This window comes from Manacus candei, unplaced genomic scaffold (genome assembly GCF_025592945.1).
Source record: "Manacus candei isolate 608988 ecotype Guabito, Panama unplaced genomic scaffold, ASM2559294v1 h1tg000045l, whole genome shotgun sequence".
NCBI lineage: Eukaryota > Metazoa > Chordata > Aves > Passeriformes > Pipridae > Manacus > Manacus candei.
In genome coordinates, this window is record NW_026138093.1 from 9060779 (window position 1) to 9087454 (window position 26676).

A 26676-nucleotide genomic window follows, 5' to 3' on the forward strand; every position below is an offset into this window, starting at 1 on the left:
GGGATGATATGATATCACAGGAGAGATATGATGTCATATGATGGATGTGACGTCATAGGGGAGATGTGATGTCACAGGGATGATTTGATTTCACGGGGCGGGTGTGATGTCAGAGGGATGATATGATATCCCAGGAGAGATATAATGTCATATGATGGATGTGATGTCATAGGGGAGATGTGATGTCACAGGAAGGGTGTGCCATCATAGGAGAGCTGTGATGTCACAGGAGAGATGTGATGTCACAGGGGAGGATATGATGTCATAGCAGAGCTGTAATGTCAGAGGAGAGGTGTGATGTCACAGGGATGATACGATACCACAGGAGAGGTGTGCTGTCATAGGATGGATGTGACATCATAGGGGCGTTGTGATGTCAGAGGAAGGATGTGATGTCACAGGAGAGCTGTGATGTCACAGTGGGCTGTGATGTCACGGGGAGGATGTGATGTCAGAGGGATGATATATCACAGGAGAGATGTGATGTCATATGATGGATGTGTCGTCATAGGAGAGATTTGATGTCACAGGGGAGGTGTAATGCCACAGGAAGGATGTGATATCATATGATCAGTGTGACGTCAGCTGTGATGTCAGGGAGCTGTGATGTCATGGGGAGGTGTGATGTCATAGGTGAGATGTGTTGTCACCAATGGGTCGTCCCAGGGGATGCAAATGTCCCACCCTGCTGCATATTCATGAGCTCCTGGGCTAAATTTCTCAATATATTATCATACATTCCATAATATATGGAATCATACAAATATGCATTAGATGCATTAACCTGATGCCTCAGAAGGCATCAACTTTTATATTTGGCTAAATTTCTCAAAATATTAACAAATTAAACTAAATCTGGACAAAACAAAAGAAAGTGTTACCGGAAGAGAATTTAAGAAAGTCTTGTACCAGCTCCCAGGTAACTCAATGTATTTGCATAAGAACTGATGTGTAATTTCAGGTCTAATTTCAAGACACATTGGCCCCTCTAACAGACACATTATTATAGAATCCCTCACACCCAACACGCATTAAAAGATACCCTGGTTACTCACGGGGTGGAGACAGTGGCTAATGAAAATTAGATTTGTGACAGGATTAAATCCTGATGTTTGTAACTTTGTTAATGTTAGGAAATTTGATTGTAGCTGTTGAGATCCTATTATGTCCCATATGCTTACTATTTCACTGTAAGGTTTGGGTTTTTTGGAGGGAATTGCATTGCATTGGGAAAAGATTTGTGCTGTCTCTTCCTTTTCTTTACTCTTCTCCCTTTCTGTCCACTACACGAAAGGCACCGCCCACAAAGAAGGGTCACAGTGAACAACAGAAGAGAAATTATTGAATGCATAAATCACGGGGTGGTGTCAGAGACTGAAATGGTTCATGATTTGTGCATTCCAGGATTGCCAAGGGACTTTTGAAGGTTTCTGCAGGACTTTTGCATTAGACCTCTGATGGCCCATCAAAGCCCATCCCCCCTCTGCCAATCCTGAAAGGCAGGAAAAACCCTTTTCCCAGGCCCCTCACGGGAACTCTGCACAGGCCCAGGAGATGTTGGGGGTTCGTGGCATGGCCCGGGACACCATCCATGGATATAATAACTCATAACTTCTTGGAGTGTGGGGGCTTCCCTCCCCCACCCCCAACGGATCAAGGCCACCACTTCAACTGACAGACATGGAAGCTGCAACTCCCAAGTTCCATCTCTGGACCCCGTGGGCAGTGACTATAGACATCTTTCCATTCTCAGCTTTTCTTCCCTTACTCTCCCTTACCCTTATCCTGTCTTTCCTTCCTCTCCCTTATGCATTTTCCCCAAAGGTTCTCTTTATTCCATATTGCTGTAGATGAGAGATAGAGATGATAACACCCAAAATGGCAACATACCTGTTTACCTTTGAAACAAAAGTGTTCTAAATTAAACCCTACATATATATGTTTTCAAACACTGATTATTTAGTTTCATTTCACTCTAATCCACCCCAAGGGATTTATTAATAAGAACCTGGTTACCCCCCCCTTTCTGGGGTGGGTGGTAACAGACCCCTTGTATCAGGATGTTCTACCTGGAAAAGAATCTGATGGGAGAATGCAAGCAATGCAAGCTCTCTGTGTGAGTTGCTGCTGGTGCCAAGGGGTTGGTTTAGTGTTGAATTGTGCCAAACCCAGCCTGGTTCCCCAACCTTCCAACACACATCCTGCTTTTGGAAGCAGAGTTTGACAGATCAGCTGCTCACTGGCTGGGAATATGTGACTGGAGTTCCATCACTGGATAAGCGTAAAAGCCCAAGGCCAACTTTGATGGAGCAGATTCTTCCACAGACTTTGTTGAAGTGTGTGCAGCTTCTCCTGTGAAGCAGGGACAGCTCTTGATGGTCACTGCCCAGGGGGTAAAAGAGAGAGATGTGCCTTGCTTTATTTCTACTAGACCCCACCGGGCCCTCCCCGCTTCCTGCCGGGATCGGACACCGCCGGCGGCCCCGGCCCTGCCGGGCTCCATCAGCCTGAGCAATTGCTGCCAAGGAGGGGCCGGGGGCTTCCTCTTGGCCTTCGTCTCCCTGGCGCTGGGGCTCGGCTTCTACCTGCGCCAGAAGGTGAGGGGGGTCCCAGGGGGTCGTGTGTCCCCCCAGAGCGTCTGTGCCCCCCCGGGGACCCCCCACCCCGCTGTCACCCCCTTTTCTCTCCCCACAGAGCTCCTGAGCCGGCGGCGGCCGCAGCCCCTCCCCGGGGCCTCGGGCCCAGCCTGGACCCCTCCTGTCCCTGTGAGGATTTTGGGGGGGTCGTGTGTCCCCCCCTGTCCCTGCTTTTATTCTGACACCACTCGGCTGCTCCCAGTGATCCCAGTAAAGCTTCCCAGTTCTCCCCAGTCCCAGGACTGGGGGGCAGTGGGGAAGGGGGACTGGATCCCAAGGGGTGTAGCCGAGTCTGCGGGGGGCAGAACCGACCCCGGGATGGATCGGGAATAGAGACCACCCTGTGTCAACCCACTCTGGGGGGGCTTTGGGAGGGCACCTGCCCCTCAGTGGGCACCCAGCTCAACCCAAAAGGTGCTGGAACCTTCCCAAAACCTCCACACAGGCCTCTAAGGACCCCCAAACACACTCAAAGCCCACCCAGGACCCCGTCAAACCCCTTTTTGGGAGGGACTTCTCTGGGTACTGGTGGTGCTGGGAGCCCCCCCGGCTGTGGGCGAGGAGCTCTCGGGTGAGCGGGGGGTGGGAAGGGGGAGGTCAGTGGGAAAAGGGGGGTCAGAAGGGATAAAGGGGTGGTGGGACCCCAAACTGAGTGGGACCCCCAAAAGTGGAGGGGGAAGAGCACTGAGATTTGGGGGGTGATGGGAAATGGGTGGGAGAGGTCAGAAGAGTGGGGAAAGTGGAGGGTGGGACCCCCAAACTGAGAATGAGAGGGCTGAGTAGTGGGGGGTGATTTGGAAGGCATAGGAGAGGAGGGAAAAAAGTGGGGGTTGGGACCCCCAGAACAATCCTGGGGAGGGGGCTGGGGATTGAGTGGACTGTGGAAAACTGGAAGGAACAGGGAGAAGGGTGGAAAAAGGAAGGGGTGGTCTGGCAGGTGTGACAGTCCCATGGGGGTCTTTGGGCACAGGGACGTTGGCAAGGGGGAGTGGCCCCCCTGAGCTCCCAACTTCCTGTGGGGTGCTGGGGGCTGCTGGATCCAATCTCAGCCTTGGATCATGCCAACAGTTTCAGATTAAAGGAATTACAGAGGTGTGACTAAATCACTTTGGTCCCCCAGTTTTTAATGATGGCAAAACAGATCTATTGATAGAAATGAATTTATTTAGAGATACAAATGATCAGACAAAAGATCTTCATCACAATTAGTGCACAATATACACACTAAAACTACCAGGAGTACAGGATAAGATAGGATAGTGCTCTACACTAAAGCAATTGTTGAAGCAATTCTACTCAAGCTGGTACAAAAGCAGTAATTGTTAATTAGAGATGGATGGAACTCCCCCAGACCAATGCTGGTGGGGAGATCTCTGCTCTCAACCTCCAGGACTGACCTTGGGGGGGTCATCAGCCAAGGCAGCAATCTCCACACACCCCTCAAGAAGGGTTCTGTTGGTAGAACCTGCCCCTGGGAAAGGGGACTGGCCCTTTGTGGTTGAAAGGGATGGACTGACAGTCACTGGACTCCAGGGGTTGCCTCAGCATCAGGGGGTAAATTTGGGGTGGAAGCAGTGGCAGCAGTCAGGGCACTGGTAGGGCTTCCCTTACCGGTGGGTCTGTTGGTGTTTGTTGAAGGTAGACATCTCAGTGAAGCTCTTCCCACACTTGTAGGGCCTCTCCCCTGTGTGGATGCGCCGGTGGGTGATGAGGTTGCAGTTCCACTTGAAGCCCTTCCCGCAGTCGGTGCAGCAGAAGGGCCTCTCATCCCTGTGTGTCCGCTGGTGCAGGAGGAGACTGGAGCTGGTCTGAAACCTCTTCCCACATTCCAAGCACTTGTAGGGTCGTTCCCCAGTGTGGATGAGCTGGTGGGTGTGGAGGTGGGAGCTCTTTGTGAAGCTCTTCCCACATTCCCCACACGTGTAGAGCCGTTCTCCAGTGTGGATGAGCTGGTGGGTGCGGAGGTGGGAGCTGTCCCTGAAGCTCTTCCCACATTCTCCACACGTGTAGGGCCTTTCCCCAGTGTGGATGTTCTCATGGGTGCGGAGGTGGAAGCTGTACCTGAAGCTCTTCCCACATTCTCCACACGTGTAGGGACGTTCTCCAGTGTGGATGTGCTGGTGTCGGATCAGGTTGGAGTTGTCACTGAAACTCTTCCCACATTCCCCACACATGTAGGGACGTTCTCCAGTGTGGATATGCTGGTGCTTGAGGAGGTCACAGCTCTGCCTGAAGCTCTTCCCACATTCCAAGCACCTGAAGGGCTTTTCCCTGCTGGAAGGCTGATGAGGGACCACCAGGTCAGAGCTCCCCCTCAAGCTCCGGCCGCCTTCCCAGCACAGGCTGGGACTTTCCTCCTCAGAGCACCCTGGGCTGGCTTTGGAGCCCCTCCTGCGGGGGGATCTCCGGCCCTTTTCCTCCCCGCTGCCTTCCTGCGCCGGGGAGCCCTTCAAAACGGCCTCTCCCACCAGGGTCTCACGGGGGGATTTGTCCTCCGGGCTCTCCGTCCTCAGCTCGGGGCCTGGGGCAGGAAGCAAGAAGGACAGGCAGGGGATTTGCCTCCGGCCCACAGGGAAGGCCAAGGACATCCCCCCAACTCCGGCCCCGGCAGGACGGCGGCGCCAGCGGGGTTGTCCTGCAGCCGGGGCCATGCTGGGCTGACAGAGCCAGCACAACACCCGCCCAAAGGGACACTGACTTCCTCCTCACCTGCCTGGGGGGCCCAAGGCATCTTCCTCTTCCTCGTAGCCTCCTCCTCCATCCGCCCAAGCTTTGGGAAGGACAAATCCTGATGGGGGGAAAACAAGGGCTGAGTGTGTTGGCTTGGGGGTTCCTCCTGCCCAAGTCCATCTCAAGAGCTCACCGGGCATCCTGTGATCATAAAAACCTCCAAACCACCAAGATTCAGCCCAGAAAAACCAAAACCACCCAGATTCAGGAAAAAAAACACACAGAAATAGCAAGATGAACTCCATCCAAAAAGCAAAATGTTAAGGTTCAGCCAAAAAATACTCCAAACTATGAACATTCAGCCCAAAAACTCTCACAGGAATTCCCCCTCTCTGGTCTCTCCTCTGTGGGGTTTGGAGGGTCTCCTGTGTCTGGGATGCTGGGGATCCCACTTAGGGATGCTGAGAGTGTTGGGGGTCCTAAGGGTTCCTTCTCCTCTGACTCTCACCTTCAGGGTGCCACGTTCCTAAACATTCCCCCTCTCCAGGTTCTCCACTTTGTTGTCCCAGTGATCCCAGGGGTCCCCACTGTCCAGGCTTCTCCGCTCCCCCTTTCAGGCTCCAGGGGGTCCCGGGGCTCCTCCCTCTCCGTGCTCCCCCCTCCAGGCTCCCGGGGGTCCCCCAGCTCCACCATCGCCCCGCTCTGCCTTCCACAAGGGCCGGCTGTGCCCAAGGAAACCAAACAGCTCCACAGGCGTTGGCTGGGGGGATGTGAGGGCTGGGCCTGCTCAGCACAGCCCCGGCCTCGTGCCCAGCGCCTCTTTCCTGCCCCACACAAGAGCTTCCCGCCCCCCCCAGGGCTCCCCTGCTGCTGCCTCTGCTCCTGGCCCTGCCTTTGCTGCTCCCTTGGCTGGGGCAGCGGCTGCAGGGGGGGATGGCAGCAGCTTCAGCTCCACGGCACTTCCTGGGGGGAGCTCAGCCCGGGGGGACGGGCGGGGACCTGATGGGGATGGACAGGGGCCCAGCAGGGACAGCCAGGGCCTGCAGGGGAAGGCACAGGGACAACCTGGACCCCCACACTGCCAGGGCTGTCTCTGCTCCTCCTTGCAGGCTCCGTGGCCAGGCACAGTTTGTGTTCCTGGGTGCCCACCATCTCAGCACTTGGAGACCCTCAAATCAGCGCCCGCAGCTCTGCAGCAAAGCCCCAGCTCACCTGGCACACAGGGGGTGGACACAGCACCTGCTCGGGGATGGGCACCTTCGCCTCTTCCCCACCACAGGGCTCTCCTTCCTCAGCAGCACCTCTGCCTTGCACTTATTCTCAGCCTCACCTCAGGGACAGCTCTGGGCTCACCTCCGCGCCACTTCTCAGCCTCACCTCAGGGCCTGGGCTCAAGGACAGGAACCTGCAGGGAGGGGACATCAGGTGAGGGGACATCAGGTGCAAGCTGAGGGCTGCCTGCTTGCACTGGCCTCTGGGCTTCTTTCTCCTTCTACAACCAGCCCACAACTTACCCTGCTTTTCTAACACCACACATTTACAGACTAACCTTGGAGATAGATATGGACAGACATCTCTATCACCCTGGGGATGGAGCCTCAAGCATGTGCTGCCACAGGAATGGCAATCAGAGAATCACAGAATCAGACACGTTGGAAAAGACCTCCGAGATCATCAAGTCCAACCCTGGATCCAACCCCGCTGTGCTTCCCACACCATGGCACTGATGCCACATCCACTCTCACCTTCAACACCTCCAGGGACGCTGACTCCACCCCCTCCCTGCCCAGCCCATTCCAAGGCCTGATTACTCTCTTGGGAAAAAATTGCTTCCCAATATCCAACCTAAACCTCCCCTGGCACAGCTCAAGACCCAGCCCTCTTGTCCTACTGCTGCTTCCTGGCAGAACAGCCCCACTCCCACCTGGCTCCAACCTCCTGGCAGGGACTTGCAGACAGTCAGGAGGTCTCCCCTGAGCCTCCTCTTCTCCAGCCTCAACACCCCCAGCTCCCTCAGCCTCTCCTCACACCACTTGTGCTCCACTCCCTTCCCCAGCCTCGCTGCTCTTCTCTGCTCCTGCTCCAGCTCCTCCAGGGCCTTCCTCAGCTCAGGGGCCCAGAGCTGGACACAGCACTCCAGGGGTGGCCTCACCAGCGCTCACTCCAGCCCAACAATCCCTTCCCTGCTCCTGCTGACACACTCTTCCTCACACAGGCCACCAGCCATTGGCCCTCTTGGCCACCTGGCCACACTCTGCCTCCTCTTCAGCTCCCTGCCCATCCCCACTCCCAGCTCCCTTTCTGCCTGCCTGCTCTCCAGACACTCTGGCCCCAGCCCGGGGGGCTGACGGGGCTTCTTGTGGCCAAAGGGCAGGACCCGGCCCTTGGCCTGCTGGAACCTCATCCCCTTGCAATCAGCCCATGGATCCAGCTGGGCCAGGTCCCTCTGCAGAGCCCTCCTGCCTTCCAGCACATCAACACACCCCCAGCTTGGGGTCACCTGCACATTTGCTGATGAAATGCCTGGTTCTGCAGCAGCTGCAGATGCTCAAGGGGCAGCAGGACCAAGTCAGGGGCCTGGGGGGGCCTGGGGGGCTTTGGGGTATGGGAGGGTCCTGGGGGAGTTGGGGAGGGGCTTTGGGGATTGGGGGTACAAACCAGGACAGACCAATACAGACCAGTACAGACCAGTGCAGACCAGCACAGACCAGGACAGACCAGTACCTCCTCACTGCCCCCCAGATCTCTCCTAGAGCTGGGCCACGTTGTCTTGAGACATCTAAGCCCCCCCCAGTGCCCTCCCAGTACAGCCCAGTGCCCCCAGTACAGCCCACTGTGCTCCTGTCCCAGGGTGCCGGGTGATCCCTCTTTGCAGGGCCTTGGAAGGGATTTGACGGGGGGTGGTGGGGGAGATTTGGGGACATCTGGGGGGGGGTTGATGGGGATTTGGGGGATTTTGGGGTGCTTTGGGTGTATTTGGGGGAGTTAAAAGGGGTCTTGGGGGGGTCAAAGGGATCTGTGTGGGGAGGGAATTAAAGGGAAAATGGGGGCTAGGGCACGTTTTGGGGGGTTAATGATGTCTAGGGGAAAAGAGGAGGAACAGCACCATGACCAGGTGAGTCCTGAGACCCCCCTAGTGTACCCAAGACCCTCTTTGTGACCCTCAAAACCCTCTGGGACTCCCAAAATCCCCCTAGAAACCTTCAAAACTGCTTCAAAGACACCTCCCTCAAAGCCCTCCACGATTTCTCAGTTCCCTCGGAGACTCCAAAACTCCCTCACGGACTCCCAAACCCCTTCAGGGACCTTCAACCTCCTCCCTAAGTCCCCTCACGACACCAAACCCCCCCAGAGACACCCTAAAACCGCCTCAGGGACCCCTAAAAGCCCCTAAGGGACCACAAAACCACAGAACAGCAGAAGAGCTTCCTGTAAAGGAAGGGAGTAGAGAATCTGAGAAGGAAGAGACCGACGAAAAACCGAACCAAAGCAATAAAATCATCCTGGCCCTTGCAGTTTTTCCTTGATCTTTTTCTCATTTTCCTTTTTTTTAGGGTTCTTTTTTTGGTCGGGTGGTTTTGAATTTTTTTTCCGAAGGAATTTCTCAGGACCCGAATCCAACATCCGGGTTCTTGGGAGGCCTCCCGGGCCCCGCGGCCCCCGACAGGGTTGCAATCCCGCGCTCTGCCTCTCGGGAACCCCCGAACCCCCGCGCTAAACCCTCCCGAGCCCTCCGGCCTTTCCCCCCACAGCCGCGCTCCCCGCAGCCCCCGAGGGGATCCCCAGAGCCCGCTCTCACCCGCTCCCGCCCGGTCTCACAGACAAAGGAAGGCCCCAGCGCCATCGTGACTTCCCGGCAGCCAACGCGGCGCTCTGCGCGCGCACCGCCTGCACAGACCCCCGCTGCAGCCAATCAGCGCGCGGCCACAGCCCCGTCCGCCCGCCTCCTGCCACGCCCACCGCCCTGCGCGGTGCACTCTGGGACTTGTAGTTCTCGCGGGGGTCAGCGGCCATTTGCATGGACTTTTTGGTTTTTCTTTTTTTTTTCTCTTTTTTCTTTCTTTATTCTTTATAATTTCTATTCCCCCCTTTTTCTTTCCCTTTTTTCTATTTTTCTTCCTTTTTTTTTCATTTCTTTCCTCTTCTTTTTTTCCTCTTTTTCCTCCTTTTTCTCTTTTTCCTTCTTCTTTTTTTTTTTCTTTTTTTCCCCTTTTTCTTTTTTTTTTTACATTGTTTTCTATCAGTTGTATTTGCAAGGAAGATTTAAAAAAAAACCAAAACAATCTCCAGGTACATATCTTAAGACAACAGATAATCTGGCATTGTTCCAGGTTCATGAGGATTCCCAAGATCACAAGCACTGAGATGTGAAGGGTGCTCACACAAAAAACAGCTTTCCCTGTTTTTTTCCACACGTAAAGCAAGTGTGGAAGGGGCACTTGGCCCCAGGCAAGAGGCTTTTACAGCTACTTTAGCCAGTCCAAAGTGGATCTGACTGGCAAATGGGATTATGCCCATTCTTTCAAGGAGGATTTGCAGAGTACACTGAGGGGAAACATTGAGGGCCATTTCTTCATCTGCTGAAGGGATGAGAAGAGGGGGGAGCAGGTGCTGTGGCCCCAGAGCTTCTCTCTGCTTTGGGGACACTTCTGTGTTTTCCTCTCTCCATTGAATTCCCAACAAAGGAAAAAGCTACAGGAACTCCAGTCTGGAGTGGTCAGGACATGTGGAAGCAGGGGGATTTTTCTTCCCTGTTGGGATTGAGAGTGCAATTTCACACTCCTTTGGAGAGCATTGACTGAGACATCCCATTTCTGCCCAGGGATCTTCCAGGGGGAACTCAATCCGGGCTCTGGGCAGGTCCCTGCAGGGGCAGCAGCTTCCTCTGCACATTTGAGGGGATAAAGCTGCTCTAACCCTGCCCTCCAACTACTCCACAGCAATTTAGGACCTCTGAGGACAGTTGCCCACTGTTTCCACCCCAGCAGAGACCTGAACACATCCTGTGGGCACTGTGTGACCACCCCTGGCATTAACACCCTGCAGGAATGAAGACACTGGCTGTAAAGACACTTGTCTACCTGGAAACCTCCACTTTCTTTGCTACTATACAGCAATAACATTTTCTATTCATATTGCAGCGACAGACTTAACAAATAGAATTGCATATATTGTGCTTTAGAAATGAAAATGCATTCCAAAGTAAGGCAATGCTAAACAATGAAAGTCTCGAACCCTCCCCCCCAAACCAGCCCCACTTTCTGCTTTCAGAACCAGCCCACTTCCTCACTCTCTTCACAAAGGGAGAAACTCTCTCTTTCCACCTCTGAAACAAAAATTCCCTCCCCAAAAGTGATCAGAAAGAGTCTACTTAGGCACTACTGCAAATGGAAGTTGTCTAATAACCATTCCTTCTAATTCAGGAAGGGGAGGAGGTGAAGAAAGTCACAACAAATGTTTGGATTCCTTCCTCTTTGACGTCTTCTCTTCCCTATCTGAAGCTCTGGGACATGTGCAGGGGGGTCAGCATCTCTTCAGAGATGGCTCCTTTCACATCAGAGCCCCTCAAATTGGCTTCCTGGAGGTCACAACCTGATAGGTCACAATTCTGAAGGGGAAAAGAAAAAGAAGTGTCAATGGAATGCACCCAGAACTCTGTTCAAAGCTTTACTGGAAGTCCATTTACCTGAACTCCATTGGAGTCTGAAGCTGGAGAGGTCAGCCAAAAGCCAGCAATCCCCCAAATTACCAGCTGATTATAGGATAGAAAGGAATAGGATGGAAAATGAATCCCAACTCACTTCCAAATCAGTTCCTGTCAACGTTGCTCCCCTGAGGTTACAGTTCTTTAGTTTGGTGTTTCTCAGCGTTGCAACTCGGAGGTTCATTCCTGTCATCTGACTGCCCTCCATGGCCACTCCTTTCAGGCTGGCACCTGGAACACACACAGAAAGGAGTTCTGTGAGGAAAACCAGTCAGAAACACAGCAGCTGCACACTGGTGCTGCCTCAGAGCTGTGTGAATTGGAGGAGGACAAGGGGATTTGGGGCTGAGATGGTCACAGACTCAGTGCAGCCCTTGTGGGCCCTTCTCAGGGTTGGACAAACCACAGCTGGACCTTTTCTGGGCCATAGAAATAGAGAATATATTTAAGGACTCGATATTTTACACCCCTCTGTTTGTTCCAGCTCTTCTCTGTTAACACAAGCCCAGCCCTCCCAAGCTGCAGCAGCTCTTCCATCCAGCACAGAGCCTGACAGGTCAGCCCTCTCCAGGCTGGCACAGCACAGGTTGGCACGGGCCAGGTTGCAGAGGCTCAGATTGGACACCTTGAAGTTGATGTAGCAAAGATCCAGGTGGGAAAGATCCGCTCCACTGAAAGTGAGACCCTGGAAATCCCAAGGAATAAACCCCCCAAAAAGGTTACACAGGGGAAGGGGTAGGTCTGGACACAAAGTCAACATCATTGTGTAGACAGGTGTGCATTAATATTTACAATGTGTAAATATCTATGTCTAAATATATGGATAGAAATGTATTAAAATATATCCTGTCTATAAATACAGACAGATACAAGATAGATACAGACACACACAGGTCCTGGGAGGAGCTGAAGACACCCCACCAGGGAAGGGGGCTTATAAAAAGGAGGGAGAGGGACTTTTTCTATGGGCCTGGAGGGACAGGACAAGGGGCAATGGTTTTTCAACTAAAAGAAAGCAGGGTTAGATGGGAGACTGGGAAGAAATCCTTCCCTGGAAGGGTGGGGACGGGCAGGGATGCAATTCCCACAGAAGCTGTGGCTGCCCCTGGATCCCTGCAAGTGTCCAAGGACAGGCTGGATCAACCTGCTCTAGTGGAAGGTGTCCCTGCCCATGGCAGGGGGTGGAATGAGAAGACCTTTAAGGTCCCTTCCAACCCAAACCAGTCCATGATTCTATACAGACAAATACACACAAGACCATTTATTTTACTACTTCAGACTAATGAAATCTAAATGCAAAGCTCTCAAAAATTGTCCTTGGTTCATTTTATATTTAAACAAATGTAAGGGGGGTACTTTTGAATTAGATGATCAATGGAGCATAGAGGCGTGAGAAAGGAATCATATTAGGATGTGAAACCAGCCAGAGTATGGTACAATGTAACTTCATGGCACAAGCTAATTGTGCTTTTTAGCAAGTCAGCCTGATATCCCCTATTATCAGAGCTGAGTTCTTCCTTGGTTTTGCTACATATTTCAAGATAGATACATCTACCCTTGAAACACAGTGGGAGAGGTCATCCATAGGGGTGAGAAAGATGATGATGGGAGGAAGATTCTGTGGGCAGGGGTCGCTGGCCCCTTGCCCTACAGCAGGGCATGCACAGACTGTTGCTATCAGGTGATGAACAGGCAGGGTTTGGCTGCCACTCAGGCATCACCTTATACTGGGTACTGGCCCTACGTGGTGTAATGTAGAGCTGATAAAATGGGGTGTCAGGACTGCTGGGGTGAGCGATCCTCATCCTGCCATGGAGACTGTGTTGTTCCATGGGGACGCCCGCTAAGCACGGGCACCGACCAGCTGCTGCAGATCCTGGCAGCCCTGGCCTGTCTGTGTGGGTAAGCACAGTTTATTGACAGGAAGCAACTCAGAAAGCAAATGTTTTATATCCTTTTTTTGTATCCCTTTAACTCCTGTTTTTACTAGTTAATACTGTAATAAAAGCTCTCTGTAGAATTGTATGAATGGCAACCAATAAAGTAGGTTTTTCTGTATTCTTTTTTAACTTTTGATTGTCTTTGCTAGTAGTTTTTTTTATTCTTACTGCAATAAAAGTTTTTTTTGTTTGGGTTTTTTTTTTTTTTTTTTTTTTTTAGTGTTTGAATGTCTGTTTTACTTGTCTTTATTCTGGGCAAGTATTCAAATTAACTAATACTCCACATTCCACAGTCCTTTTGCCACCCGTAACCAGTGACTCTGAATTCCTGCTTCCCCAGCCCCCAGGGATGGTCTCCTTGTCTGCTCATTCCTCCACACTCTCTTCTCACTGATGGCATCTTAACAAGACAAGACCCTGGGAATAATTTACTTTTGAGTCTTCAATTCTTTCCTGGTTAATTAGACAGATCTCAGAAGTGTATTCCAAGTCAATGTATTGTATTAATAAAACCATGAGAAAAGATGCCTTTTTTGTGGCCTGTTTACTTTTTTCCTGTTTTTACATTGATATCAACAATCTCCATTTGATAGTGATCCCAGGCACCTCCTAATTCAGTCTGAATAGATATGAAAATCAAGACCCTTCATGTCTGACAATCCATCAGACTTTATCCGTATCCCCACCCCACCATTCCCTCATCAAAGCCCTGGGACTCAAAGCAGCCTTGGGCAAATCTGAGCTCCCTCCACTCAAGGCTGGACCTGCAGGTTTCAGCTCCTTGGCACCAACTCCCACCTGCTTGGCTTGGAGAAAGAGCTGCCCAAGACACAGAGGGATGTTCATTTATTGCCAGCAAACAAAACCAGAGGAAGGCAACAGCTCAATAAAAACCAGAAGTCCTTCCCCTGCTGTATATCAAGTCCACATTGCCTCCACTGAAGTCCACATTCTGCAGTAGATAGTCTTAGACCAATGGCAAACACCTTCTGTGTCAAGCACAGATCCCAAGATCCCCCCAACACTCCCTGCCCTGGATTCTGTCCATATTTGCCCTTTGCACACAGTGAGTCACACACTGAAGTCACAAGTTCCCTTGATCCACAGAGGGAGGAAAAGAGAAAGTGAATGAATTTCTGTGTTGTGCAGAGTAAATTTTCATTTATTCCAATAATCTGGGGTGACAGAAACGTTATCAAACATCCTCTGTAGTATCTGTTCACTGGGTAAACGTCTGTGTGGATGGCCAGGCCCAAGGAGTGGTCAGATCTACCGGAGATACTTTCATCTTGTCAGTCCCATCCCCCTGTCCATTGTTGGATGTCACTCAGCAGCCCAACTCTTGGCTCCCTGTGCATCTCCAGGATGGACTTTCACAGCCAGCCTCTCTACCCAGGTGGCAGGAGGGCCTACCCTGATAAGGCCTAAAATCCCATCAGACAATGCCAACAGTGCCAGCTCTCATGCAAGCTGTCTGTGAGATCTGAGAGATACCGGTGGCACCATAGGAATGGTTTTGGTGTTGAATGATGCTCAAACCAGCCTGGTTCACCCAACTCCAAACACACATCCTGCTTTTAGAAGTTGGATGGGACAGAGAAGCTGGTAACTGGTCTGTCCATTTGTGAGGAGCAGTCAATCCCTTCCTATTCGAGAAGTCCAGTCCCCTTTCATCCAGGCAGGTTCTTCTAACACAGCCCTTCTTGGGGTAGATGTGTGGAGATTCCTGCCTTGAGTGGGGACGCCCTCCAAGGACACTCCTCAAGGTTGAGCAAAAGAAATCTCCCCACGACTGTTGGTCTGGGTGAGTTACATCAGATATCTATGTAATATTTTTTTCTTTTGGCTAGCTTTAATATAATTGTTTCAATAACTGCTTCATTATAGTGCACTATCCTACTGTACTACTAGTAGTTTTAGCCTTTGTATTGTGTACTAAATAATTCTGATTAAGATCATTGGTCTGATCATTTGTAAAAATAAATGATTCATTTTATACAAATATTCTCATTTTGCCAGTCATTAAAACCAGTGGGACAAAAGTGGTTCAATCCCACTTCTGTAATTCCTTAAATTTAATTTGTTGACAAAATCTGAGGCAAAGATTGGATCCCTTAATCCTTGAGGCTCAGCAGTGGGACAATGGCTCCTTGATTCCATGAGGTTGCACTGTTTCCCAGTGTTCTTTCGCTCCCTAAGGCCCTGCAGTGTGACAATGGGCCACTGATTCCATCATTTTCCCCACTGTCACAATGGACCCTTGATTCCATGAGGTTCCCCAGTGTCACAATGTTCCCTTTGACTCCAGAAGGCCTTGCAGAATCAGAATGGCCCCCTGATTCTGTGAGGTTCCACAGTGTCACAATGGACCCTTGATTCCATGAGATTCTGCAATGTCCCATTGGTTCCCTTTGGTTCCAAAAGGTTCTGTGATGTCACACTGGCCCCTTGATTCCCTGACGTTCCACAAAGTCCTGAGGTCCTTTTGATTCCATGAGGTTCTGCAGTGTCCCATGTTCCCTTTGGTTCCAGGAGGCCCCAGTGTATTCCAATGGCCCCTGGATTCCATGAGATTCCACAGTGTCCTGGGGTTCCCTTGTCTCCCTGAGTTTTGGCAGTGTCCCAGGGTCCCTTTGTTCCCAGGAGGTTCCTTTGTTTCCATCAGGCCCTGCCACGTCCCAGACTCCCTTTGGTTCCATGAGGTGCTGCAGGGCCACAATGTCCCCTTTATTCCATGAGGTTCTGCCATGTCCCAGGGTTCCTTTGGTTCCATGGGGTTCCACAGTGGAAAAGCTCCCTGGTTCTTATCCTTCCAAAATTTGTGGGCCCATTCTATCCCTGCCTGAGATGGAGCCCCATTGTGTTTGTGCAGGAATGGATCCATGGCCATCCTGCCACTGCACCAATTGAATGCTGCAGAAACGTCACTGCAGGCCCGACCCTGGATGCAGGAACAGTCTGGGAACTCCAGGCCTGCTCCCATTCAGCAGAGCCAGTCGGGGTCCCAAAGAGCACAAGTGATTGACTGCAACCCCTGCAGTTCTCTGGCATTGCTGGGGACAAATGCATGAACTGCCAGGAGCTCTGCAGAGCCCTGACAGTGCCACTGCAATCCCAAGCTGCACTGCCCGGGGCAACCCTCAGCACAGCCAAGGCCACAACCCTTCCTGAAAGGTGTCCCTTCTGGGCAGGGCCAGGGGGACAAACCCCTCCATCTGTCCCTGCACATGTTGTGTCCAAGTCTCATCCCCCACTTAGGGACAGAGTCAGGCTACATTGGGTGTTTAGCTTTGCATTTACTTCACTCTTTTGTGCTTCCAACACACACACACAAACCACTCTGGGCAGAGTCTGGTCCCCCAAAGAACACAAGACCTGACTATTTGTGGCTTCTGCTGCAGTGGTTGGAACTTGGGCCACAATCTGTGCCAGGAGCAGAGAGGTCCCTGGACAGAGAAACTTCTTGGCAGTGGAGTTACTAGGAAAACAGTACAGGCTGTGGGGATCAGTGTCAGGGCATGGCCTAGGAAGTGTCTTGACCAGCCTCCTGTTTACCATGACCAGCTTTTTCATTCCCTTTTCCTTCTGTTTTCTCATGCTTGTTCCTCCAAATCCCTCTGTGATCCCACCCTCTCCTTTCCTTTGGTTTTTTCCTAGACATCCCATGATAAGTCTTCCTCAGTCCCCAAATGTTCTTTCTTGTTGCCCATCATAAGTCTCAGACCCTGAGCACAAAAATCCCACCCACATTTTGAGGTCATCCTGGGAGGCTCTGCCATTGACCCACCTGTGAAGCCTTCACACAGATATTTTGGAAGTGTCTTTCAATTATGTTTTTTTACTTTTTGGGCTTAGAAGGGTTTCTCCAAAAACATGGCAATTCGTGTCCTAGATATGGAAATTCTTTGGAGAAGGAGTTTGGGACTGAAAAAATCCCAGAATGGTTTGGGTTGGAAGGGAGATAAAAGGTCATCTTGTCCAAGATGCTCGACATGGACAGTGACATCTTCCACTAGTTCAGGTTACTCACAGTCCCTGACCTTGGACAAATCCAAGGATGGGACATCCAGTTTTCTAGAAACTTGCTACAGTTCTTGCCACACTCATTGTTAAATATTTCTTCCTATTATAAATATAAGACTCCAGTCTTTCAGTTCAAAGACATTGTCATGTGTTCTACCACTACAGACCTTGGTAAAATGTATCACTGTGATTTCCTTAGACTATGAGCACCATGTGTTCATCTGAAAACACCTTGGAGTACCCAGGGATCTCCCAAGAAAAGATTTGGAGGCCTCAAGCCCATGACCACTCCGTAAGGACTTGGGAGCTCTGGGCTCCATGGTGTGGAGACTGAGGACAGTGCAGGGGTAGCCAGAGAGGGTTGAAGGGGGGTTTCAGAGATGAAGGATCCTTTTGTCATAGCAGGAAACAGCATGAGAAATAAAGAAACAATGCCAAGTACAGCTGGAGAGGTCCAGACTGGAAACAAGGAGAAAGAAATTTCACTCCGAGGGCAATGCTGTGGTGTAATACATCACCCAGAAGGAGTCTGGATGAGCCCAAGGCTTTGTGTGTGCAGGAAGAGCCAGGGAGGACGCAGAGATGTCAGTGCAGGAAGGTGCCAGCCAGGTGGGGCAGCCGGGGGGATGAGATCTGCAGCGGTGAGTGAGGAACAGGGGCTGGAGGGGACGTCTGGAGGTCTCTGCAGACACAGGGCTTCATCTCGGCTCCGTTTCTTTTGCTCACAGCTCTTCAGCCCTTAAAGACAGACAGCAATGTGGTCGTCTCTTGCCTGGCAGAACAGACCATCAGCATCCTGAAGGCTTTAGGACCAACACCGAGCCCTCGATTCAGGCCAGAAGCACTGCTCTTCTGACGCCGACGTCCACACCCATGAGGAGCTTCCAACATTCCCAGGCTCCCAGGCGCTGTGTGAGACACCTGAGCTGGTGAGCAGGGTGGTGTCAGGGACAGCCATGGTGGCATCCAGGGCTCTGGGGCTGTGGGTAAGGCGGTGGCTTGGCGTGGGCTGGGAGGCAGGTGTTGGGGGGACTGCTGCCAACTGCCCTGATGCCATGTTGGGGGCTGGTGGCTGCCTGGGGAGCTTTCCAGGCATGGATCTTATCACAGAAAAGAAACTCTGTTATTCATACAGGCAGGAAAACTGGAGTTCCTGGTGCCACACATGATGGAGCTCCTGTGGGTTGGCAGAGAAGACCTCAAGATAAAGGTCATTATGATCCTGAAAAAACTGATAAATCAAAACCTGGAGAAGAAAAAGGCCAGCCCCATGGATGAGTATTTGGTGGAGAACCTGCCGCGCTTCTTTGACATGGTAAGGCTGATGTGGGAGCATGAGCCCTGAGATGGACACTGGGCAGTGAGAGCTGCCCTGCACCCAGCCCTGTCAGCAGCTCTGGCAGCAGGCTCTGCTCCCCTGGGCTCTGGTGGCTTCTGGGCCTTGCAGCCCAGTGCAACTTGTCCCTGCTCTGCAATCTGAGCCCAGGGCATCTCCCTCAGCCACCATCCCCATCCCCCTTTCACTGTGGGCAGGGGGCTGCTGTTTCCAAAGCTCACCTTTCCTCCTTCCTCCCAGGAGAACAGCGACATGCGAGAGGCCTTTATCTGCCTTTTCAGAGACTACCTGGGCTCAGCAGTGCTGAGGAACAACAAGCAATTGAAGACGTCTCTGCGGAGTGCACTGGTCCCGCTGCTCATTCGCACGAGTGACCAGTCCCCGAGCGTGGCCAAGGTACACATTGGAAGGCTGAGCACTGGCACAGAGAGAGGTGGGCTGGCCTGTCCTGTGGGGCCCAGGCAGCAGGACAAGGGCTGCTGGCAGTGGGCAGCCGTGGCCCAGCGCAAGGTGTGGGAAAGGTCCCTGCAGAGCCAGCGCCAGCAGGGACGGAGAAGCTGGCACGGCCATTTCCAACAGCTGCCCTGGGGCTCCAGTAGGGCTCGTCAGCAGCCTGTGGCCACCAAAGCCTGAACAGGCACATCCCCACAGGCTTCTCTGCTGTCCCTGGCATGTGTCCAAGGCCAGGGCTTCCAGCCTCAGGCCCTGTCCTACAGGGCTGTCCTCCTAAGTCCCCTAGACACTTTGGTGAGGGCATGTCCCAACTTCCTGAGGGCAGAATCTCCCCAGCAAGAAAGCCAAGAGCTCTCCTTTGCCAGCCATGCTGCTACCTCACCCCTTCTGCTTCCATGCAGGCCGCCCAGGAAGCGCTCCTTGCCGCAGCAAAGCTGCTCAAGTGGAGGGAGCTGAAAGAGCTGGTGAAGAAGCAGCAGATGTGGAGGATTGGCGAGTGCTTGGTAAGGCCAAGTGCCAGGGTGCAGGTTGGGTGAGGCTTGCCCTGCAGGCAGAGCCCACTGTGTGGGCCCAGAGCCCAGAGGCTGGAGCTGCAGCCCAGTGTGTGCCCTCCAAGAACAGAGCCCCAGGGGCTCCTCTGCAGGCCCCTCTCCCTTCCCTGCAGCCAGCAGGAGAGAGGGCTCTGGGCAACACTGAGTGCTGGCAGGAGGGACTGCTGCAGCCAGCGGGGGGGCTCTGTGCCATGCCCGTGTCCTTGTGCTCTCTCCAGGTGGGGAAGGACAGGAGCAGGGCTGAAGAGTACCTGCGTCAGGGTCTGAGCTACCTCAAGGACCCTGAGGCCAGTGTGCGAGAGGCGGCCATCAGGTTCATCGGTGAGCCCCAGCCCCCGGGGTCCCTCTCTGGGCAAGCTGGCCCCCATCCCTGCTCCTGCAGCCACAGCCAGGCCCAACCCTGGGGCTGCCCGAGCCCCGGCTGCCACAGGTTGGGCCTGGGCCTCCCTCTGCCAGCCCTGCCCACGTGGCTGGGCTTGGTGGGCACTGGGCTGAGTTCCACCCCCCTGAGCTCCTGGTGCTTCCTGGGCTCATCCCGGCTGAGGGGGAGGAGGGCAGGGCCAGGGGCCGCGCTGCTGGGAGCCCGCTGGGGAGCAGGGGCTGACGGAGCTTTGTGCCTAGGGGTGACCACGCGGCACCTGAGGAACCGAAGCCAAGAGCAACTGGATGAGATCTGCAGCGGTGAGTGGGGAACATGGGCTGGAGGGGACGTCTGGAGGTCTCTGCAGACACAGGGCTTCATCTCGGCTCCGTTTCTTTTGCTCACAGCTCTTCAGCCCTTGAAGACAGACAGCAATGTGGTCGTCTCTTGCCTGGCAGAACAGACCATCAGCATCCTGAAGGCTTTAGGACCAACACCGAGCCCTCGATTCAGGCCAGAAGCACTGCTCTTCTGGCGCCGACGTCCACACCCATGAGGAGCTTCCAACATTCCCAGGCTCCCAGACGCTGTGTGAGACACCTGAGCTGGTGAGCAGGGTGGTGTCAGGGACAGCCATGGTGGCATCCAGGGCTCTGGGGCTGTGGGTAAGGCGGTGGCTTGGCGTGGGCTGGGAGGCAGGTGCTGGGGGGACTGCTGCCAACTACCCTGATGCCATGTTGGGGCCTGGTGGCTGCCTGGGGAGCTTTCCAGGCATGGATCTTATCACAGAAAAGAAACACTGTCCTTCATACAGGCAGGAAAACTGGAGCTCCTGGTGCCAAACATGATGGAGCTCCTGTGGATTGGCAGTGAAGACTCCTGGACAGAGATTGTGATGGTCTCTAAAAACCCGATGAGTCCAAACCTGAAGAAGATAAAGGCCTACCCAGCCACTGAGGATCTGGTGGAAAACCTCTCATCCTTCCTCGACATGGTAAGGCTGATGTGGGAGCATGAGCCCTGAGATGGACACTGGGCAGTGAGAGCTGCCCTGCACCCAGCCCTGTCAGCAGCTCTGGCAGCAGGCTCTGCTCCCCTGGGCTCTGGTGGCTTCTGGGCCTTGCAGCCCAGTGCAACTTGTCCCTGCTCTGGAATCTGAGCCCAGGGCATCTCCCTCAGTCACCATCCCCATCCCCTTTCACTGTGGGCAGGGGGCTGCTGTTTCCAAAGCTCACCTTTCCTCCTTCCTCCCAGGAGAGCAGCGACATGCAGGATTTCTCCATCTGCCTCTTCAGAGACCACCTGGGCTCAGCGGTGCTGAGGAAGCAGAAGCAGTTGAAGACGTCTCTGCCAAATTGCCGTGGTTTGACTGGCCCTGTCCCCCTGGAGCTGGAAAATGGGCACCTGAGGAAACGAAGCACAGAGCAACTGGATGAGATCTGCAGCGGTGAGTGGGGAACATGGGCTGGAGGGATATCTGGAGTTTCATCTCGGCTCTGTTTTTTCTCTCACAGCCCTTCAGCCCTTGAAGACAGACAGCAGTGAAGTCGTCCCTTGCCTGGTAGAACAGACCATCGGCATCCTGGCAGCTTTAGGACCAATGCCAAGCCCTTGATTCAGGTCAGAAGCTCTTCAGGCACTGATGTCCACATCCATGAAGAGCTTCCAACATCCCCAGGCTCCCAGGCACTGTGTGAGACACCTGAGCTGGTGAGCAGGGTGGTGTCAGGGACAGCCATGGTGGCATCCAGGGCTCTGGGGCTGTGGGTAAGGCGGTGGCTTGGCGTGGGCTGGGAGGCAGGTGTTGGGGGGACTGCTGCCAACTGCCCTGATGCCATGTTGGGGCCTGGTGGCTGCCTGGGGAGCTTTCCAGGCATGGATCTTATCACAAAAAAAGAAACTCTGTCCTTCCTATAGGCAGGAGAACTGGAATCCTGATGCCATCAAATCTTTACCAAGAACCTCAATTCAAACTATGAACACTGCTCTTCTGTTCCCACTGAGCCAGCTGGAGGCGGCTGTGATTTAATAAAGCAGCAACAATGGGCCCAAACCCATGGTGTCCTTCAGATGCACCGTGTCCTGAGCAGACTGCGTCCTGCTTGTCCTGTCCTGCTGCCTGCGAGACAACTTCCCCCTTGGCACACCCCCAGCCCCAACCTTGTTTGGGAAGCTGAGCTCTGGCTGAGGCTTTCCCCAGGAGAAGCCTCATTTGTCTCTCCTCAGGGCAGTCCCCCCAGCACCCAGCCAGGACAGGGCACAGAATGAGTGGCCCCAGCTCTGCCTCCCCAGGGGTGTCCAGGCATCCCACGAGGAGTCTGCTGTTGCTGCATCACCACCTCCCCTCACCAGAATGGATTTGGAAGGCTTTCCAAGCACAGGGAGCCAGAGGGGACCAGAGGGAAACCTCAGGGCTCCCAGAGGGACTAGAGGACAAACAGGGAGTCTGGGTCACCGCCCCCATGGCAGAGGATGGGCCTCCACTGTCCCTCTCTTGCACCGGTAGCATGTTTCCATCTGTTCTGCCCTGGGGGAAAAAGTATCCTTTGACTTGGAAGAGCTGATGAGCATCATCTTGTGATGCCCTGGGAGGGGATTAGTTTTGATGGAATCACCTACAGGAAAGATTGGAGACCTCCCTCAGTGTGCCCTGTGCCGGTGCTGAGCACATGGAGGGAAACACACCAAGAGTCAGACGGCCCTGCCCAGAAGAACTGACTGCCTGAAGGAAGTTCTTGCATTTTCTCTTTTTTAAAACCCAGTTCTTTCCTCAATATTGTCTCTGGTATGAGTGGGGAGGGATAAAACAGGAAAGAAACCAAGCCATCAGGGAAAGAGCAAGGTGATGAAAGGGTGTTAGCTGCTGAGAATTTCTTTGGGAAGAAGTAGACTATTAACTTGAGATACAAATTTACAATATACCATGGAACCTTATTCAAAGTCCAGCTGGAAAATACCTTAGTGTTAAGAGTGTGAAATAAATCCTAAAGTGTCATCAACTATGTCATTTTCTCTTTATTCACAATCAGTAATTAAAGAAACGTAACTCAGAAGTGACCTCACTGTGTCCTCCAGTGACATTAACATTAGAACAATATTGTCACTGTCTACTGGTCTCTTGTGCTCCTCACTGGAAGGCACTTGGTGCACCCCTGGATATCCTGCTAATGAGGTAAAAAACTAACCCTTCTAAAGTTCCAGATTTTCCTCACCTGTTTGTACACAGTTGGACAAACTGGACCAAGTTATGACTTGAAAGCCACCTGCTGGATTTAGCATTAATTACTCCTTGTTTTGATCATAGAGGAAAAAAGCTCACACAAAAAAATCTCTATGGACCCAACAGAGAAAACATCCCCAGGGTCTTGTTAGAGCACAAACCTGCAAACAGGGATGACAGGTCAGAGAATCACAGAATCATCAAGGTTGGAAGAGACCTTCCAGATCTTCTAGTCCAACTGTCAACCCAGCACCACCAGAATCACCCCTAAACCCCATCCCAAAGCGCTACATCCAGATGCCACCTGAATGCTTCCAGAGACTCCACCACCTCCCTGGGCTACTTGTTCCAATGCCTGAGCACTCTCTCAGTGGAAAAAGGGTTTTTGAATATCTAATATGAACCTTGCCTGATGCAATTTAAGGCCGTTTCTTCTCTTCCTGTCACTAAAGGGTTTGCAGAAGAGACCGACCCCCACCCCACTAAAACCTCCTTTCAGGACATTGTAGAGAGCAATGAGGTCCCCCCTGAGCCTCCCCTTCTCCAGACTCAACCAGCCCAGTTCCCTCAGCCGTCCCTCAGCAGACATGTTTTCCAGAGCCTTCCCCAGCTCCGTTCCCTTCTCTGGACACACTCCAGCCCCTCAAGGGCCTTTTGGCACTGAGGGGCCAGAACTGGACACAGCACTCCAGGTGGGGCCTCCCCAGTGCCCAGCACAGAGGGGCAATCAGTTCTCTGCTCCTGCTGGCCACACTCTTCTCCACAAAGGCCACGATGCCCTTGGCCTTCTTGCCCCCCTGGGCACACTCTGCCTCATATCCAGCCCCTGTCAAGCAGCACCCCCAAGTCCCTTCCTGCTGAGCAGCTCTCCAGCCCCTCTGTCCCCAGCCTGGAGCGTTCCAGGGGGTTGTTGGGACCCAAGGGCAGGACCTGACACTTGGCCTTATTGATCCAGCCTGTCCAGATCCCTCTGCAGAGCCTTCCTGCCCTCCAGCACATCCACACTCACACCCAGCTCAGTCAGTCTCCCAAACAGGACAAAGTCTGAACACCAGCAGTCCAAGGTATCAGTTCTGCTGCCCCTTTCTTCCTCCACCCAGAATGGAAAACTCCATCATTTTGGGGTCTCTGTGTCCATCAGCTCCCACCACATCCCCCACCAGTCACAGAATCATGGAATGGTTTGGGTTGGAAGGGACCTTAAAGACCAACTTGTTCCACCCCCCTGACACTACACCAGGTTGTTCTGAGACCCATCCAGCCTGACCTTGAACACTTCCAGGGATGGGGTAGCCAGAACTTCTCTGAGCAACCTGTGCCAGGATCTCACCACCCTCCCCATAAAGACTTTCTTTTTATTATTCCATCTAACCCTGCCCTCTCTCAGTGTGAAACCTTTCCCCCTTGTCCTGTCACTCCAGGACCTTGTAAATCTCTCTCCATCTTTCTTGTTGGCTCCCTTCAGGCACTGCAAGGCCACAATTAGGTCACCCCAAAGCCTTCTCTTCTCTAGTCTGAACAATCCCAGTTCTCTCAGCCTTTCCTCACAGCAGAGCTGCTCCATCCCTCTGATCCCTTTGATGGTCTCCTCTGGACTCGCTCCAGCAGGTCCATGTCCTTCCTGTGCTGGACCCAGAGCTGGAGGCAGCTCTGCAGGGCTGACAACATTACAGCCCTGTGTGTTCCAGCAAGGACACTGTGGAACCTCCAGGAGTAAAGGGGCCATTGTGACACTGCAGGGCCTTCTGGAGCCAAAGAACCCTGGGACACTGTGGAATCTCATGGAATCAAGGGTTCCTTGTGCCATGAAGGGCCCCATGGAACCAGGGGAGCCCTGAGACATTTCGGGACCTCATAGAATCAAGGGACCATTGTGACACTGAGGAACCTCAGGGACTCAAATACCACTGTGACACTGCAGGACCTCATGGAACCAAAGGAACCCTGAGACTTTTCAGAACCTCATGGAATCAAGGGGCCACTGTGACACTGCAGAGCATCATGGAGACAAAGGGACCCTGGGACACTGTGGACCTCAAGAAATCAAGGGCCCATATTGGCACTGTGGAACCTCATGGAATCAAGGAGACATTCTTATGCTGCAGGGCATTATTGAGCCTAGGTGACCATCGTGACACTGAGGAATCTGATGGAGTCAAGGGGCCTTTGTGACATGTGGGGCCTCATGGAACCAAAGGAACCATTAGACATTTCAGGACCTTGTGGAATCAAGGGAGCACTGTCATCCTGCAGAGCCTTATAGAGCTAAATGGACCCTGGGACACTGTGGAACGATGGAATCAAGGGGCCACTGTGATACTGCAGGCTCTCATGGAACCAAAGGAACTCTGGGACAATGTGGAACCTCATGGAACCAAGGGGTCATTGTGACACTGTGGAACCAAATGGAATTACCAGGCCACTGTGACACTGTAGGGCCTCACAGAACCAAAGGAAGCCTGAGACATTGTGGAACCTCATGGAATCAAGGGGCCATTGTGACACTGCAGGGCCTCATGAAACCAAAGGATTCCTGGGACACTGTGGAATCTCATGGAACCAAGGGGACACTGTGATATGTGGGGCCTCCTAGAACCAAAGGAGTCCTGAGACATTTTGCAAACTCATGGAATCAAGGGTCCATTATCACACTACAGAGCCTTACGAAGCCAAATGGACCCTGAGACTCTGTGGAACCTCATGGAATCCAGTGGCCATTCCCACACTGTAAAACCTCATGGATACTCTCAGGTTCCCATTATTAAGGGACACCTCTGCCCAAATTCAGCTGCAAAGGAGACCATGTGCCAAAGTCAGCAGTCCAGGTTTGATTTAACAGTAAATAGGAGGGAGAGAAAGAAACAGAGAGAGAGAAGAAGGGGGTGGTGGGAAGCCAGTGAGAGAGAGACAGAGATGAAGTAAATGTATCACACCATGGAGATCCCTGAGGCTACCGCTGGTCCTTCTTCACCCTGCTCTGCTCGGTGGAGGGTCCCCAAGTTGTACTTCTGGGCTATAACTTTTATACAGCCCAAGCCCCGGGTATTCAGGGGGGTAGATGCTGTTCCCACAGCTTGGGCTGGCACATCTACAAGGACTTACTTCCTTTCCCACAGCTTGCCACGGTGGGAGTTTTGCCCGCTGTGCTTCCAGTCTGCAGGTGGGAATCTTTGTCTGGATGGGTTCCCCAGACCTGCCTTACCAGCCCTGGCTTCCTCTTGGGGCTGTCTGCTCTTTCCCACAGTCTGCACAGTGCAATTCTGTCCTGGGGGCTACTTCCAAAGCTTCACCTCCCTTTAGGCCTTGGAATTAAAGGCCTTCCTGTTTGCCACCAGTGCTTATGTGTTGTGGTGCCTTATGGGATTTTCCTGCTTTGACAGTGTTTTGAGACAGTTCATTGTGCCCTTCAAGTCCTTCCATGTGCACACACACCCCACTCTCCCCAGTGTCTGGCCCTGCAAAGAACACCAGACCTGATGATTTGTAGCTCCCACTCCAGTGGTTGGCACTTGGAGCTCCCTCCGTACCCAGAGCTCAGAGCTCCCTTGTGCCAGAAAGTTTAAAGAGATTGTGCCTCATTCTGCCAAGACAACCCTTGGAAAAAAGTGTCCCTCTGTGTTTCCTGGGATAAGAGCACTCTATTGTCATCTTCCTAAACCTTGGTGAGGTCCCAGAGATCTCCCAGGAAGGAATTTGGGGCCTCAAGCACAAGACCCCTATATAGAGGCTGAGGACTCAGGGGTCAGGGGTGTGAAGATTGAGGACAGTAGAGGAGTAGCCTG

General features: G+C 52.8%; 1 protein-coding gene and 1 pseudogene across 1 annotated transcript in view; one reads left to right on the plus strand and one right to left on the minus strand.

The window, feature by feature from the left end:
- Positions 1 to 7574, minus strand: part of LOC127474856 (zinc finger protein 239-like) — a 218817-nt gene extending 211243 nt beyond the window's left edge. The window contains 2 exon segments of the mRNA XM_051796167.1: positions 6519 to 6711; positions 6856 to 7574. The gene's annotated coding sequence lies outside the window, so the exon portion shown is untranslated.
- The window catches only part of LOC127474812 (zinc finger protein 729-like), a 463770-nt pseudogene that overhangs the window by 425528 nt on the left and 11566 nt on the right, over positions 1 to 26676 (plus strand).